An 18,436-nucleotide genomic window follows, 5' to 3' on the forward strand; every position below is an offset into this window, starting at 1 on the left:
TAGATATGAGGTCTCGTTTTGTTGCCTAGGCTAGTGCTGGAATTATAGGCATGAGCCACCATGCCTGGCCTGAAACTTTAATTGAATACTTTTAAGCTAATGTAATGGAAAAAGAGTCCTAGTTTTTGTTTGTTTTATTTTATTGCTGTTTCAGTTGATAACTGCTTTCTTTGTACCCATGTTTGATTGTTTACAGATGTAGCACCATTTCTTACAGATAGAATAAAGTATGATTAAAAGTTGGGAGGGTACGGAGGGATGCCTGGTCCTAAGTAAGTCCTTGGGACTATTGAGAGTAGTGGGTTGTTTTGTTCTATAAGAATTGTTTCTTTATAGAATTAAGCCTGTTAGTTGGCTCAAGGTATCAGCTCTCCAGCTTGACAGCTGGAGAGCACCTGTGATTTTTATCCTGGGGTCCAGGGATAGCTTTAAGGAGTTAATGATTGTCCTGAGATTTAAGTGGGGAGGGATGGAACAGGCTTAGTTTTCATCAGATACTCAATACTGTAGGGCTTATATGATCCTGAAAAGGGTTGAGAGCCTATTTCTTATAGATTATCACAGGAAAAAAAAGAAAATGTTACTGATGAAATTAAATATGATCGAACTAAAATATACTACCTTTCTGACTACCATTAGATTCCATATTCTTTCACATATAAGTACAAATTACTACAAATGAGGCACTAAATGAACAGCCCTCTTTGTTCTTTAATACAAGACATTATCTCTAGCTTCCTGATTATGCTACCAGGAAATGTGTACCATTTACACATATATAACTATAAAAGCTGTTACTTATGAGGGTAATGTTTTGGCCCCAGAGAGATCATAACATTTTTATAAATCAGCTTGTAAAAATGATAACTCAGTAGTTACCTTTGTTTTCAGTTTGAAGCTGAAACTTCAAACTTATACTTAATTTATGATAATCAATTATTTGTTGGCAACTAAAAATAGTAGATAAATATATAAAAGGAGAAACCCCTTTTATAGTTATAGGCCTAAGACTTAACTTTTAATTAGAAAAGATGGAGTAAGCTTTATATTATATGTATATATTATACTACTGTAAAAAATACAACAATTAAAAAGCTAGAAAAGAAAGAAAAAATGGGAGGAGGTAAGGAAGGTTCATTGTGAATTCTTTGTTTCCAAGTTTATAAGTACTTTAATCCTTTTATTTATAGTGAGCTGGACTGAATTTACACAACCTCTCTCAGCTTTAGAATTTTGTGATTCCGTTTTGAAGTGCTTAAACTGAAACTGCTTCTCTGTTCCAGGCACACCATTGAGTTCTTTGGGATGCCCAAAAGTGTCTGGTTGGGAAACATGAAATAGAAGACGAGAACCTGCCTCAGCAAGTGTACCTGAGAATACTTTTAAAGGAACCTGTTGATAAATGCAAAACAGTAGCTGTTGCAGGTATGTATTGACAGAGAACTTGGATTGAACCTGATGTGGCCCACTCTGCTCTACTCAGTCAAGTGGAGTCATTCTCTGGGAATGAGCTCTTGTCTTGAATCCCACTGTTCATAGGACAGAACTCTCAGGCCTGAAATACCTGGTGTCTGTCTTTCTGTAACCTTGACTGTGTGGTGGGATATCACTCGTCACTCTTTGATGAACTCTGATTCAGACCCTTGAGTGTCCTTCCCAATGCCTCAAGGACATTAGACTCTTGTCACATGAAACTGATAGCAAATTTCTAGCTAAAGACCTCATTGCCTTCTTTCCTGGGAGCAGAGCAGTCAATGTCAAAGCTCAGCAAATGTGTCTCATAAACCAGCTGTTACTGGCTTTACTTTTCCCTGAACATCATCAAAGCCATTTCTGATTGGATGTGGTTGTATCAGATTGACCAGTTCCCTCTTAGTCATTTACTTTGACCTGCTTGTCTCTTTGACCCCTATTAAATGTTTACCTCATTTTCTTGTTTTTTTAGCCTTTAATTTTTATCTCCTCAACAATGTATCATCAAGATCAGGGGCACCCATTATTTCATATCCTGTGACCTTTGGTGGATGTCTGGCTTTGGATGCACTGGCTCTCTTTGTAAGGCACAGCCTGTGTTATTGTCATATGTCACCGTGATCCTTCAGGATTTTTGTAGTCTTTTTTTTTTCCATCTACCAATGAAGAACACTACAAATGTACCTTGTGCTGAATATTTTATGTGTCTTTGTCATACCATCATGAAAGCATTAAGCAAGTCCCATTTTGCAGATGAGGAAATAAGGTTCCAAGTGGTTAAACAACTTGCCTGCTATTCCCAGAGAGTAAGTGGCAGGAATGGGATTCAGCACTGAGTCTGTCTTGAATTGTGTACGATAGAAATAGTATGCCCTGCTGTATTCCCTTTTTGAAGCAGAGTTTTAAAAATATTCTTATTCAGCTGGGCGTGGTGGCTCACGCCTGTAATCCCAGCACTTTGGGAGGCCAAGGCGGGCAGATCACCTGAGGTCAGGAGTTTGAGACCAGCGTGGCCAACATGGTGAAACCCCCTCTCTACTAAAAATACAAAAATTAGCCGGGCATGGTGGCGGGTGCCTGTAGTCCCAGCTACTTGGGAGGCTGAGGCAGGAGAATCACTTGAACCCGGGATCTGCAGTGAGCTGAGATCTTGCCACTGCACTGCAGCCTGGGCAGCAAGAGTGAAACTCCATCTAAAAAGAAAAATTCTTATTCTTGTGGAATTTTAGTCTTCTCTACTTTTTTCAGCTTTTGCTACTTTCCCCCCATTTTGTGGCATTTTATTTGGTTTATAATTATAACACTTAATTTGAACCATTAAAAATAAGTATTTTCAACTTTTATTATTTTTATAATATCACTGAGAATATATTATTGGTATGAGACATTATTAAAATATGCCCTCTTTCTCACATAGGCTCTGATGTCTTCACTGATTCTGTTTTCTGAGTTGATTATGAGTCTAGCATGGGAGACAGGAGTGGACTTTTATATTTCTAATATGGTCCTACTAGTACAGAGTTATTGAAGATGACATAGAAGAATGATAAGATTTTGCCAGAAATCTTCTTCCATAGTTCACAAAGTTGTTTTAGAACCTGAATTCTTTAAAATATAGAACATCTATTCAAGTACTTAGTTTTGGCTCAGTGACCACTTTCAGTGTGTATAGCCAGGAAGTTGCACTATATAGAAGGATATAGGTTTTAAGTTTAAGTAAGTTTAAGAATATATGTTATCTGATTTTTTTCAATAAGGGGCTAAATAATTTGAAATTTCTATATATTTGGGCTTCTAGAATGTTCTCATTAAATTAGTAGATGTACATACTGAAAAATATTTTAAATCACCGTAAAAATCCTGAGAGATAGATATGGTCAACCTCACTGAAAGATGAATACACTGAGGTTTATAAGATTGTGAAACTTACCCAAGCTCATGTGATTACAAAATAGAGCCGGCCGGGTGCGGTGGCTCACGCCTGCAATCCCAGCACTTTGGGAGGCTGAGACGGGCAGATCACGAGGTCAGGAGATTGAGACCATCATGGCTAACACGGTGAAACCCCGTCTCTACTAAAAATACAAAAAAAAAAGAATTAGCCGGTCATGGTGGCAGGCGCCTGTAGTCCCAGCTACTCGGGAGGCTGAGGCAGGAGAATGGCGTGAACCCGGGAGGCGGAGCTTGCAGTGAGCAGAGATTGTGCCACTGCACTCCAGCCTGGGCGACGGAGCGAGACTCCACCTCAAAAAAAAAAAAAAAAAAAAAGAGAAAAAGAAAATAGCAGAGCCAGAATTGAACTTAGATCTATTTTTCACCAGCAATGTTTCTAACAATTACATTGCCTTGCTGATTATACACAGTGATGACATTTAGATCATAAACATGTCTAAGAATTTTCTTATGTTTAGCATTCAAACAAGGGCCGTCCTAAACAGCTAAATAAGCCTCATCCTCACAGAAGCGAAAGCTTCTAGATGGGCTTGGTGTTGTTCATCAACGAGGTTTTATCAGGATAGTGGCAATTCTGGTGAATGACGGACTGAGCCCCTCTTGAGAACTGGATGTGTCTGCTTGGACTGCATGCCATTTCCCACCCAGTGCTTACCATGCTGCTAGCAGCAATTAGGGTCGACTCACCTTAGCAGTTGCATGAGCAGCTGTTTCTTCCAAAGCAAGTTGGGACTGGAATTTGGCCATATAATCACACAGTTAAGGACAGCTCTGGCATTTATATAAGAATCTCAGAATTTTAGGTACGCCATTTCTTTTCCGTAAATAAAATTTCTTTCTGCTTTTAAGTGTCTTTTCCTGATTCTACATAGAAAATTTGATGAATATTTACAGCCATAAAAAAGAATGAAATCATGTCCTTTGCAGTAACATGGATGCACCTGGAGACCATTATTCTAAGCGAACTAATACAGGAACAGAAAACCAAAAAGCACACGTTCTCACTTATACGTGGTAGCTAAACATTGACTACATAAAGATGGGAACGATAGACAGTGGGGAATGCTTGAGAGAGAGGGTGGGGGAGGCATGGATTGGAAGACTAACTGTTGGGTACTGTGCTTACCACCTTGGTGATGGGATCCTTCGTACACCAAGCCTCAGCAACACACAACCTACCCATGTAACAAACCTGCACATATATCTCCTGAACCTAAGATAAAAGTAGAAAAGAAGAAAAATGTAAAAAACATTTGCTTAAGTATGAACAAAAAGGAAAAAAAGAAAATTTGGTAAATATTGAAAAGTTTAAACAACAAAATAAAGATTACCACTTAGATATAGCCATTGATAATATTTTGGTAAAGATGCTTCCAGTTTTTATTCCTATGAAGATGTATGCCTTTTTTAAAATGCAAACTTAAAATCTTAGTGTTTTATATCCATTTTTACTTAGCATAATTGCAACATTTTTCCTATGTGCTTAAATGTTCTTTTGCAACATACTTTTAGTGGCTATAAGTATTCCCTTTGGGTAATAGCGTCAGTGAATCCATTCTATTAGTGAACCTAATCCTCATTCAATTTAGTTAAAACCTCTCTAAAAAACAAGAACATAATTGCCACTAGTTTTCATAATGATATCCTAATGATGCTTTCAGATATGATGAGAAAATCCAGTTTCGATCACTTCCCCTGTCACATTGTGCAATGAACCTGACTTGAAGTTTCCCAGTACAAACACTGTGCATGACTGTAGCATGGGAAAATTCTCTTTTGACTGGGAAACTTTGAAAACCCATTTTTCTTTCTTTGAGGTGGCTTGTCTGTGACAAGTAACTTCAGTGTTTTCATACTTAGATGAAACTTCTCAAATCCTGATTTGCAGGTGATTTGGGTCTCCTAGTTGGCTTTACTACTTAACTAAATCTTTTTTCTTCTCCTAAATATTTCACATGGGCCAAACCCTGGGTCAGCAGCTACACTTACCTGAGGAAACCCCAGGTGTCATGAATGAGGTTGGAGAGACATGCATAATGTAGTATTAATGTGACTTTTCTTGAAACCAAAGAGTTCTGTGCTCCTAGGTATTAAAGTTATCAAACTGAGAATTTGATTACGGCTGAAATGGGTGAACATGTAACAGAAGCACTCTACTCAGAAAAGGCTCCTATGAAGCTAGGACTATGACTTATTATTACTTCTTGTTCTCTTAAAGACTATATTAAGTTAAATCACTATGATCCTCACCAAACCATTACTTTTCAGACATGGTTCCTTATTTCCCTTGGGATTCCATAGTGTCATGTGAGTAGGTAAGGGATGAGGGAGGACAAAGCCTCCTTGTCAATAATTGTCCTTATTGACAATAAGGAGGACCTCCTTATTGTCCCATCAACCAGCAGCTCTGCCTTTATATGTTTTATGTATTGAACTTCCACACATTTTTGCTGAAAGAAAGGACTACTGCTTAAGGGAGTAAAGACTGTGAAAATCACTGGGGCATTGTAGATCCTATGGGTGGATGAAAAAGAGATGGAAAATGGACGTCCAGACAGTATTACTTCCAAGTTTCCATTATGCTTGTAATTCTCCTGCAGTGACACAGTCCTTCTTGGGTTTGATATTTACCATAGGTCCTCTGGTTGGACTTCCCATAGATTAGCCTGCTTTTATGATAGTGGTTTCCATAGAGGCACCTCAGAAATGTTAGGGTTAGGAGAGATGAAAGAGTGATAGCCTTACAAGCATTGGTGGTAGAAAGTAACCTTCTAGTGATCAGAGCAGGGAGTAGTGGAAGGTATAACCTGTTAAAGGCCCACAGGAGACTGGTTTCTATATTCTCGTTCATGTGGATTACCCAGTAGGAAGATGCTCTTTCCATCAGAGTGATGTGGTGTATGAAATTCAGCCAGACAGTCTGTGAAATCTTCATTATCTATTTCTAGACTCATTTAAAACATTTTCGGTGGGCTCTCTTAAATTGAAGATTTATATTGGTGAATCACAGAACCAGCTACTCCCGAATAAAAAATTTTAGTGGTTTTTGTTCCACAGCTCAGTTGACTGACTAGAGAATTTTCTCCAAAGATATTTTTAACCAGCAAAGAATGAGGAACTAACTAAAGAGTTTGCAATGGCTAATTTACAATTGGTGCCCAGAATCCTTAACCACAGTTAAAAATCTTAGCTTTATTTACCAGACAGTTGGTTCAGGGGTATCAATGTATGAAGACCTTAATGTTAATATAGATTTAGTTATTCAGAGAATGAGCTTAGTCTTGAGGTGAAAACTGGAGAGAAAATTCTTGCTTTCTCCATCAGGAAAGGGGTAAATTATGACCAATTTGCAAACATAACAGGATATATTGGTGTCAAATAGGGCCTGAGCTATTTGTATATGAACTGTATATATGGCTACAACTGTTGGGGTGACATTCAACAAGATGTGAGTAAATGACACCCCTGGAATTGTGCAGTGCTGCAGCCCTGGGTATAGCCATTCATTCTGTTAGTCATTTATCTAGTGAATATCTCTACCTCATGCCTGGCACTTCCCTAGATACTAGAACACAATAGTGAGCAGGGCAAACAAACAAGATCATTTCTCTCATGGAACTTAAAGTCCAAAAGGGGTTGGGCAGGGTCTTCAGGGAGACAAGTAATAAAGAGGGAGGTAAACAATATTTCAAATATGCTAGAAAGAAAATAGAGCAAGAGTGTTTTTGGGTAGGAAAGACTATTTTAGATCAAGTCTAAAATGCATGACCTATGTTCTTGTTGGCTGTTTACTTCTTGTACTGCATATAAGTTGGTGAATTTTTATATTCACCAACTCTCATTAAATAATTCAGAGAAAAGGTAGGATTTCCTCCATCAAAATTGTGTTTTCTATAGCAATTAAGCTTTATCAAGTGCCACATTTCAGTGGTAAAAACTGAGACAGCTTCATTTCTTAGGTAGTTTGTTAAAGTAGAATTGTAAAATAATAATAAATTGCTGGACTGTAGCATATAAAAAGAAGTTTCCAGTTAATTCAGGGGAAAATTGTGATATACTGCTCATAAAAGTTGAAGAGAGAGAAGTTGGACTGATTACCTTAAGCATCTTAGACTCATTGTGACCCATGTTGAATGGATCACTAAGCCTCACTGATTTTTTTCCCCCATTTTTCCCCCTTTATATATATAATGTCCTTTTTCTCTGTTTCTTTTTGTCCCTTTTCACTACTCTGTCACCACTCTAGTGAGGTCCTTTTTACCACAGGCTAGTCTATTTTAATAGCTTTTCCCTTGATATCTCTGCATCTGGTCTAGCTGATTAGTTTTTCTGATGCTACATTCATAGTTCTATTCCCTTCTTAAAAGCCTTTACTTTACTCTCCACTCACTTGAGAGTGATAAAGGCCAGACTCTTTAGCTCGACATATGAGGCCCCCCATGATCTGTCCCCATTGTGTATTTCTAACCATATCCCTGCTTTTACCCAGTGCAAACTTTAGGCTCTACCCAGACTTTCTATTCCCCTTTCTGTTGTGCTTTTGGTCAAGCTGCTATCTGGAAAACTCATTTCTTTCTTTCTTTCTTTCTTTCTTTTTTTTTTTTTGCCTATGTAAATTAATGTTCAAAGTCTAGTTTGAATAGATCATCTCTTCTTTCTTTCTGGCTGCTTTAAAGATTTTGCTTTGTTTTTAGGAGTCTGTGATTTGTTTATATCTAAGTGGGGAAACTCCTTCTCTCCCAACTTTTCCCTCCCTCTTTTTCTCCCTTTCTCCCTTCCTTCCTTCCTCCCTCCCTCCCTCCCCTCCCCTCCCTCCCTCCCTTCCTCCCCTCCTTCCTTCCTTCCTTCCTTCCTTCCTTCCTTCTCCCTCTGTCTCTCCCTGAGAATCTTTGGGTTTTCTGGGCCTAAATATTGCTATTAGGAATATTTTATCATTATTTCTTAGAATAATGCCTCTTCCCCATTTTCTTTATTATTTCTTTCTGGAAATCGAAGAACACATGTTGGACTTTCTCACTCATTTTCCACATCCTTCTTTCATATTTTTGATATCATCTTCTTTATGTTACAATTCTGGACAGTTTCTTTGGATTTGTCACTTGGTTCACCAGTTCTTTCTTCAGCTATTTCTAATCTGCTGTTTAAGCCGTCCTTGATGACAGGGATTTTTATATTTTTAAATTTTATTTTATTTTATTTTATTTTTTATCCTACAGTTTTATCCCCAGAGCCTAGACCAAGGTGTAATACTTAGTACATAGGAGCTTAATAAATATATGTTGAATGAATTCACATGAGTTTTTTTATCTTTTAATTTTTAAATACCATTTTTGCCACTTTTCAAGTCAACATGGTAGTTTTTTCAGATAAAATTTTACTCCCTTTTAAATTTCTCTTATTGAAATATATTAAATATACTTATTTTATGCTGATAATTCTAGTATTCGAAATATTTTCAGATCTGATTCATTTGCCTGTTTCTGTTGGCTCTCACTGATGGTCTCTTATTTCCTTGTATTTCTATGATTTATTGACTGTGAACTCATTTTCCTTGGAAGTTTTATCTGTGTGAGCTGTTCAAGGCCTAGATTGAAGGTAGATTTTTCCAGAGAGTATTTATATTTGCTTCTCCCAGGTGCCTGTAGCGACTATCAATCTGGACACTCTTTACGTTATATTCTCTGCCTGAGGTTTTTCGAGGCATATAGCATAAATTTAGACCACAAAACAACATAAATACTGGTTGTTGGTTATGAATTCTCAAGGGAGATTTTCCACCCCCTGAAGATGCTACGGTTAAAAAAGCAGTTCCTCATTTGGTGTAGCAAGTTTATTTCTAATTTGCCCATATACTGAGGGTATAGTTTTGTGAAGTTCCAGTTTTACGCAGGGGTCTGTTAAACTCACCAGCTTGAGTGGTCCTGGTTTTATCTTTTCTCTCTCTTGCTCTGTACAATCATTATAATGGAAATTCAGTATTACTAGGGTTGTGGCCTTGGTGCTTTTCTACCTCCCAGCATTCTCACTCTTACTTTGTTTTGGCTTCTGTGAATGTCATACTTTATTGTCACCTCATTGGTGCATTTGCAGAGATTTTATACTTCATTATGCTTCAATTATTTTCATTAAGAGAGACCAGTTTAAGGTATCTAGTGTATCATTCTTCAAAAATAGACCTATTTTGCTGTTTTGTTTTAGTATGTGCTTCTAATAGATGAGGTGGATACTCATTTATGACAGAACTCAAAAAATTATTAAAAACTTAGGTACAGCTCAGCCTCCTCTTTTAATTTAAATGTCTGCTATACACAGTCAGATTAGGTGAAGAGTGAGGTGGAGAATAACCCCTTGTAATGTGCTCTCTAAGTTGGCTGAGACTTTGATGTCTTGGAGATATTATTTATCGAAATGAGATTTATTTTTGTCCATTTGATTGTCTAGCATTTTATTATATGTATTTATAGATTAATTTTCTAATATTTTACTATATGTACTATGTATATTTTACCCTTCTAAGTAGGATTTGATTCCTAAGTAATGCTCTATGACTGAGAAATAACAAATAATAAGGAAATATTATTTGTTACATGATATCTGCCATGGGTCCATTTAATGATACCCTGAGAGAGACTCTGTAGTACCTTAGTCCTTTTACTCAGTGTTATTTCATTTGATTCTGAATGAGTGTAATATTATTTGTAAGGGCAAATAGTTGCAATTAGTAGAATATGTTAGTGATTTCAAAAAAATAAACTAGTCTCAAGAAGATATTTTTAATGTTATGGCTTAAATGTGCAGTGTGCAGATCTGCAGTTCAGCTGACTCTGTAATTCTTCAGCACTAAATAGGGGTATATCTAGTGAGAAGCATTGCCATTTGATAGAAATATGTAACACATATGTGTGCCACTCACCTGAATGAATCACATGCTGTTATGAACTTTAGTTTTTTTTCTGCAGAATCCCATGTTATATTAATTCTGCAGAGGTGGGTCTGCTGCTCGTGTTGCTGATATAATGCAAGTAGTCCTCTCTGACCAAGCCCTCAGTCTGCATTGCCACATTAGAACCTAATTTCCTTGAACCAGCAATATATTTTGTGTGACTTAAGCTGATGAATAATTTTTAGCATGTATTATGGTATTAAGGAAATATTAAATGGAATGAATGTTGATTTAAATTGGTAGAATGCTCAAGTTTTAATGATCAGAGTAGGGATAATGGTTGCCTGGTACAGTTATGTGTTTTGAGGTTTTCGAAAGTTAGTAGTGTGTTTTAAATCTCTGCCATGAGAGGAACCAGAAACATAACACGGTAAACATGCCAACTGGATTCATAGCATCACTTGTCAGCCACATGCTAACATAAGACTACATTATAATTAGAAATTTTAAAATTAATATTTGGAGGGCTTAGAAAGCTATATTTATTATGATTGTTAAGTAGCTGTGTTTGGAAGTTTTAATTTTTTAAAATGTGTAAGCTTGACAGATCTCCACATTTAGCCATTAAAAATCATTTTTTTAATAATTATAATGTTTACTTCATACTGGAAATAGTTTCTAAGGAGGAAAATAGTTTGCATCTCATGTTATAAATATTTTCAGACTTTAAAATTACTTAATCCAAAGCATCCACTATTTGTTATTTTTTGTTCAAATTTTAGAATGTAAATATAAATTCTCCTAGAGTTTTCTTTTTCTTTTAACAGTTGTTTGTATTTTTAATGTAATGAGTATATTTCTGAATATTATATCAATGATATTTTTAATAAATTGAATAAATTTAAGTTGATAAGGAAAGTTTATCAAACTAATAATTTTAAAAGGTTTATTAGGAAATTATTAAAATGAAGAAAGCTTTCTTGATGTGGATAAGTCTTTTTCTCTTTTTTGTACTGGGTTTTTTAATCTTGGGTCACTTGATAATTTTTTTATATCACATTTAAAAATGTGTTGGATATTTTTATATTAACTTCCTGTATTTATTTCTTCCTGAACTATTTTGGGAAAGAAACCATAATTGAAACACAAATTAGGTAACTAATAGCTTATTTATGGAATCTTTTTCTTCTAAAATGTTTCCTTGGAAAATATTAATTATTAATATACTCACTTATAGACTCCCATACAGTCAGAAAAGCAGTTGTCAAGAAAAATATTTGAAGGCATGATTATTGTCCCAGCATTCTCACATTCTATTCCCTTTCCCTCTGTTAAAGTGAATAAATCAAAGAAAGATAAAATTGACTTTGTTGTCCGTTTCAGTTATTGGGCCCAGTTAGGGATGGCTAACCAGGGGTGAAGGGCACATAAATAACATCCACTTGTAATCCTTAATCTGCTTTCACACTCACTCCTCTCTTCAACTTTGTTTCCTGTAAAGTATAAATTTCTTAGTCTCATCATATAGAATAACCCAGAATGATACGATTTCACTACCATGGATTTATAGAAATTATTTCTTCTTCCACATTTTTGTTGCTGAATCAACTGTCTTGTGTCATCTCTGACACTGTTATTCTCATTATTTAAAAAAATTCTGTTAATGGTTTCATATAGTCTTTTCTCTAAAGATAATATTAACTAAGTGCCTTTTATATTCTAAGGGCTTTATTTACATAATCTTGAATGAAGCCCTGGAATCTTGCAGGGACCTTCATTATCTTACTTCATTCTGTGGATTTTTAGTGACACTTTCATTTTCTAGGCCCTCCTTTAGACATTTTAGGCAGTGAGCAAAATTGACAAGTAGAAAAAAAAAGAACAACCAACACGTGTATTATGGAGCTAATAGTCTAGTAGGAGAAAGACGACAAACTAGATGAATAAGGAAAATACATGTATGCTAAGTGGTGATCAGGGTTATCACTGATAACCTGTTGGATCAGAGGCTATGGCAAAAAATAAAGAAGAGAAGTGGATGGGGAGTGTAAGTCTAATTGGGGCATGTGTGTGTGTGTGTGTGTGTACACACACACACACACACGCACACACTATTTGTAGAGAAGCCAGGAAGGCCTCATTGAGAAGGCAACATCTAAGTAAGGATGTGAAGAAAGTGGAGGGGTGAGCCTGCTCTATCGGGGCAAGACCATCCTAGGAAAGAGTAGTTCAGGGTTAAGTACAGAGCCATTGATACTTTTTTTATTTTGCAAGAAACTGGAGCTCAGCCTTGTCTAAGACTACATAGTTTATAAGCACTGGACCTCTTGTTCAGACTCAGATCTGTCATAATCAAAGCCCTGCACTCCCTCCACTACCCCAGGTTACTCTAAAAGGAAATCATTGTTCATCTTAGGAAGCTTTCCAATTCCTAGCAGAATGTGTTATACATTGTGAACACTGAGGATTTAACCATATCTGTTCTCAAGCAAAAATAATAGATAGGCAGGTAGGTAGATGGATTAGTTTTCTGTGCTCAACTAACGAAACCTCAAAATTATTACCTGGTTTTCCAGAGCTCTTAAGTTTAAGAAATAAATTTTAGGAGCTACACTTTCTGCTTTTTATTTTCTTTCTCTTTTTAAAACATATTGCTTGCTTTAAAACTTCCTCTGTTCTCATTTTATATGTGAGATTTAAAGACCTAAAAAAATTTCAATAGGTATGTAGTGGTATGTCATGTTGTCTTAATTTGTGTTTCCCTGATGATATATTATGTGGAGCCCTTTTCATATGCTTATTTTTATCCATAAGTCTTCTTTGGTGATTTCTCCATTAAGGTCTTCAGCCCATTTTTAAATCAAGTTAATTGTTTTCTTATTGTTAAGTTTTAAGAGTTCTTTGAATATTTTGGATAACAAGTCTTTATCAGTATGTCTTTTGCAAATATTTTCTCCTAGTGTGTATATGTCTTTTCATTCTTTTTTTTTTTTTGGCGGAGTTTCACTCTTGTTGCTCAGGCTGGAGTACAATGGCACCATGTTGGCTCACCGCAACCTCAGCCTCCTGGGTTCAAATGATTCTCCTGCCTCAGCCTCCTGAGTAGCTGAGATTACAGGCATGCGCCACCACGCCCGGCTAATTTTATATTTTTAGTAGAGATGGGGTTTCTCCATGCTGGTCAGGCTGGTCTCGAACTCCCGACCTCAGGTGATTCACCCACCTCAGCCTCCCAAAGTTCTGGGATTACAGGAGTGAGTCACCGTGCCTGGCCTGTCTTTCATTCTTATTTCCCTTTTTCACAATCATTCTCTAGTGTGCAATAGAGTTTTCCAGAGGCTGTATATGGTATCACAATAGATTGACTGCAGACATTAATAAGGGAATTAGTGATTTTCTCTTAAGCCAGATATTAAAGAAAAATGTTAAAAAATATACTCTTCTTATATTGTTTTAAAAGATAAATTTTTCATTAATTTTTTTTTGAGACAAGGTCTTGCTCTGTTGCCCAGGCTCAAGTGCAGTGGAGCCATCACAGCTCACTACAGCCTCCATCCACCTCTTGGGCCCAAGTGATCCTCCTGCCTCAGCTTCCCAAACAGCTGAATATACAGTGGTGGGGACAAAAGTAGGCTCAGGAGAAAATGAAAGACAAAGAATTTGTTTCACAGTTTGGATTCCTGAGACTGTGAATTGATCCATCCCATCTCTTCATTTTAAGGGAGTCACTACAGTTCCTGACTAGCCTTCAGATTACTTTGCACTGGAACCTATCCCAGTTGAACCAGCTGTGGAATTTGGGGGTGAAGGGTGTGAGGAAGTGGTATAGGACAAGTTGCCTAGTCTCCTTTGCTGCACATGGGATTATTTTCTTTAAAATGACTATGGACGAGAGATCTATTGTACTTCATGATGACTCTAGTAAATAACCATGTATTATATGCTTGAAAATTGATAAAAGAGTAGATTTGAAGTATTCTTACCACAAAACATGATGTGTGAGGTAATGCATATGTTAGTTAGTTCCATTTAGCTATTCCACAATGTATATGTATTTCAAAACATGTTATACATGATAAACATGTACAATTTTTATTTGTCAATTAAGAATAATTTAAAAAGAAGCAGAAACAATATGGATTATATTTTTGAGCTAAGAAATATGTTTACATTGAGATAGTTAATAAAATAATTTTTTTCTTAAAATTATTGTTTCCTTCAGAAGGAATAACTGACTTTATTTTGTTTACTTCTTACATAATATTTATCAACATTAAGTGTTACAATTTTAAAGAGGAAAGAAATGATACATTTTCCCCAAGTAAGGTTTTTACCAATTTATATTCAAGAACACTTATTTATACTTTAAGGTAATTATTTATGTATATCTCTTCCACCAGACTTAGAAGTCCTTAACAGCAGGGTGTAAAATTTAATTTTCATTTCTCTAGTGACTATCATCTTACCTGGATTATAGTAGGAATTTAGTATTTTAGAATGAATAAGACATTAGAAAATTTGGATTTGTGTTTTATAGTTTATTTTCTTTTTGAGTCTCTTTCCCTTGAATTGTTAAAAGTAACCTTTAAATTGTTAATGTGGTAAGTAAAATTAAATAAAATCTAAATGACAGATTGCTTTTAATTCTCCTTGGTTGGAACAAATGTTCAAAGACTATTTAGATAGGAAGCAGACAATAGTTTGTTTTCCTTTGCTTTGATTGGGTGTATATTTCAAAAATGACATGTGTAAATTAAACACACACACCTTCTATTTTTGAGGCTTTAGAAGTTGTTCCCCAAGATAAGAAAGAAACACTTTTGACCTGTGAGAGACCATATCTCCTCCAGAACTCATTCAAATAAATTATTTTGTGATTTATTTTAAAATTTAGGTATAATTTATACAACGTACAAATTTGAAGTGAATAGTGAACCAACATCTCTATCATCCCAAAAAGTTCTCTTGTGTCCACTTTCAGTCAGGTGTGCCATCCCAGAGGCAAACACGTCTGCGAGTGTGATTCTATCAATAGATTTTGCCTCTTTCAGAACTTCAGATATGTAGTTATGCTGAGTGTGCTTATGCTCCTGGTGTCTTTTGCTCCACTTGCTGGTGTTTTATAGATTCATACTCTTACTGCATGTATCATGCTATTGAGTAGTATTCTATTGCATGAAGTTATTCACCTATTGATAGACATTTGGATGGTCTACAGTTTTTGGCTGTTATGAATATAATTACTGTGAACATTATTGTATGTCTTTTTGTGTATCGGGGGAAACCAGCCCCTGATATTCGATGTGGGTCCTTTTCTATTTTCCCTAAGTGTTGGCCGGTTTGAGAAATACAGGGAAAGAATACAAAAGGGAGAAATTTTAAAGCTGGGTGTCTGGGGGAGACATCACATGTGGGCAGGTTCTGTGATGCCCACCAAGCCACAAAACCAGCAAGTTTTTATTAGTGATTTTCAAAAGGGGAGGCAGTGTACGAATAGGGTGTGGGTCACAGAGATCACATGCTTCACAAGGTAATAAAATATCACAAGGCAAATGGAGGCAGGGTGAGATCAGAGGACCGGGGCAAAATTAAAATTGCTAATGAAGTTTCGGGCACGCATTGTCATTGATAACATCTTACCAGGAGACAGGGTTTGAGAGCAGACAACTGGTCTGACCAAAATTGATTAGGTGGGAATTTCCTCATCCTAATAAGCCTGGGAGCACTAGGGGAGATGGGGGCTTATCTCATCCCTTATCTACAACCATAAAAGACAGACATTCCCAAAGCCGCCATTTCAGAGGCCTCCCCTTAGGAATGCATTCTCTTTCTCAGGGGTGTTCCTTGCTGAGAAAGAGAATTCAGTGATATTTCTCCTATTTGCTTTTGAAAGAAGAGAAATATGGCTCTGTTCCACCCAGCCCACAGGCAGCCAGACTTTAAGGTTATCTCCCTTGTTCCCTGAACATCGCTGTTATCCTGTTCTTTTTTCAAGGTGCCCAGATTTCATATTGTTTAAACAATCTGTACAGTTAACACAGTCATCACAGGGTCCTGAGGCGACATTCATCCTCAGTTTACGAAGATGACGGGATTAAGAGATTAAAGTAAAGACAGGCGTAGGAAATCACTAGAGTATTGATTGGGGAAGTGATAAGTGTCCATGAAATCTTCACAATTTATGTTCAAAGATTGCAGTAAAGACAGGCGTAAGAAATTATAACAGTATTAATTTGGGGAACTAATAAATGTCCATGAAATCTTCATAATTTATGTTCTTCTGCCATGGCTTCAGCCAGTCCCTCCATTTGGGGTCCCTGACATCCCGCAGCATTTGTGGACACAAGTTCACAAGTTTTCATGTCTTTTGAGTGTGTTCTTAGAAGTATATTATTGGGTAAGTGTATATTTAATCTTATAAAAAATTTACTTAAAAATTGTCAAACATTTTTCTAAAGGGCTTTATAATTCAGTATGCCCATCAGCAGCTTATGAGATGCTCTAATGTACTCCAAGTCTTTGCCAACTCTTGCTTTTTTCAGTATTTTTAAAATTAGCATTCCAGTGCAGGTAAAGTGGTATCTTGTAGATTCCTGTTGTTTCCTTGGTGACTAATGATGTTGAAAATTTGTTCATGTACTTATTGACCATTCATGTGTCCTCTTTTATGAAGTATCTTGTCAAATCTTTTACTATTTTAACAATTGGGTTGTGTGACTTTTCAAAAATTAAATTATGGTGGTTCTTTATATATTGTGGATACATGTCTTTGGTCAGATACATGTATGGTGAACTTTTTCCAGTTGGTGGCTGCCTTTTCATTTTCTTAACTTTGTCTTTCAAAAAGCAGTTTTGATATTGATGAAGTCCAACTAGCTAGTTTTTCTTTTATTGGTAGTATCTTGTCTACCTCATCATTGCAAAGCCATTGTTCTACATTTTCCTAAAATACTTTATAGTTTTAGCTTTTATAATTAGTTGTATGACCTCTCTCAAAGTATTTTTTTTTAATAAATGGGGTCTTCTTGTGTTGCCCAGGATGGATATGAACTCCTGGGCTCAAGTGATCCTCTTACCTCGGCCTCTTGAGTAGTTGTGATTACAGGTGCACGCAACCACTCTCAGCTCTAAGTAATTTTTGTTATTAGTGTGAGGTAGGAGTCAGGATTCATTTTTCTTTCCCTATGAATATTTATTTGTTTCTGCTCAATTTGTTGAAAAAATTTTCCTTACACCCACTGAATTATTTTGACATCTTGGTCAGAAAATCTGTTGGTCGTATATGTGTGTGTCTATTTGTGATCTCTGTTTTGATCCATTGTTCTATCCATCTGTCCTTATGCCAGCACTGTATTTTGTTGAGGATTTCTCCGTGTATGTTTTATGGGTGATATAAGTCTGTAGTCTTCTTTTATTATGTTTGTCTGGTTTTTGTATTGAGTTTCTACTGGTATATCCTTTTATTACATGTTTATCTGTGACTTTGTATTTAAAATGCATCTATTTAGGTACCATATAGTTCAGTATCATTTTTTAATGTATTCTGGTGATTTCTGCCTTTTAATTAAATGTTTAGTCTATTTACATTTACTGTAATTATTGACATGTTAGTTTTAGATCTACCATTTTAAAATTCGTTTCCTATATGTCTTATCCTTTAGACTTTTAAAAAATTCTATGTCTCTTTTTCTTCTGTTTATTGAATATTTTTAGTATAACATTTACATTTCTCTCAGGTTTTCTTTGCACTACTGTTTTGTAGTTACTCTGCAGATCACAATATTCACCCTTAGTAAAAAATTTTCCTTGAATTAATATGGTATTGCTTCATGTAAAATATAAGAAACCTACAATAATATGGTTTCATTTGCCTCTCCCCATCTGTTGTGCTATTGTCTTTGTACATTTTATATCTATATATGTAACAAACTATATAATACAATATTATACTTTTAATATAGTATGTATTAGTCATATATGTTTTAAATAAATTAAGAAAAAAAGTCTTTTATGTTAACATACAAATGTATTATTTCCAAGGTTCCTCATTCCTTTCTATGGGTTTAAATTTATATCTGGTATCATTTTGCTTTAGCTTGAAGAGCTTCCTTCAGCATTTCTTATAGT

General features: G+C 35.8%; 1 protein-coding gene across 6 annotated transcripts in view; it reads left to right on the top strand.

Annotated features, from left to right (window-relative positions):
* The window catches only part of SGMS1 (sphingomyelin synthase 1), a 313,766-nt gene that overhangs the window by 163,049 nt on the left and 132,281 nt on the right, over positions 1–18,436 (top strand). For all 6 annotated transcript variants that reach the window (XM_019035024.4, XM_019035025.4, XM_004049419.5 and 3 more), the window contains one exon: positions 1,284–1,425. The gene's annotated coding sequence lies outside the window, so the exon portion shown is untranslated. The remainder of the gene's footprint in view (positions 1–1,283; positions 1,426–18,436) is intronic.

Source organism: Gorilla gorilla, chromosome 8 (assembly GCF_029281585.2).
Source record: "Gorilla gorilla gorilla isolate KB3781 chromosome 8, NHGRI_mGorGor1-v2.1_pri, whole genome shotgun sequence".
Taxonomy (NCBI): domain Eukaryota; kingdom Metazoa; phylum Chordata; class Mammalia; order Primates; family Hominidae; genus Gorilla; species Gorilla gorilla.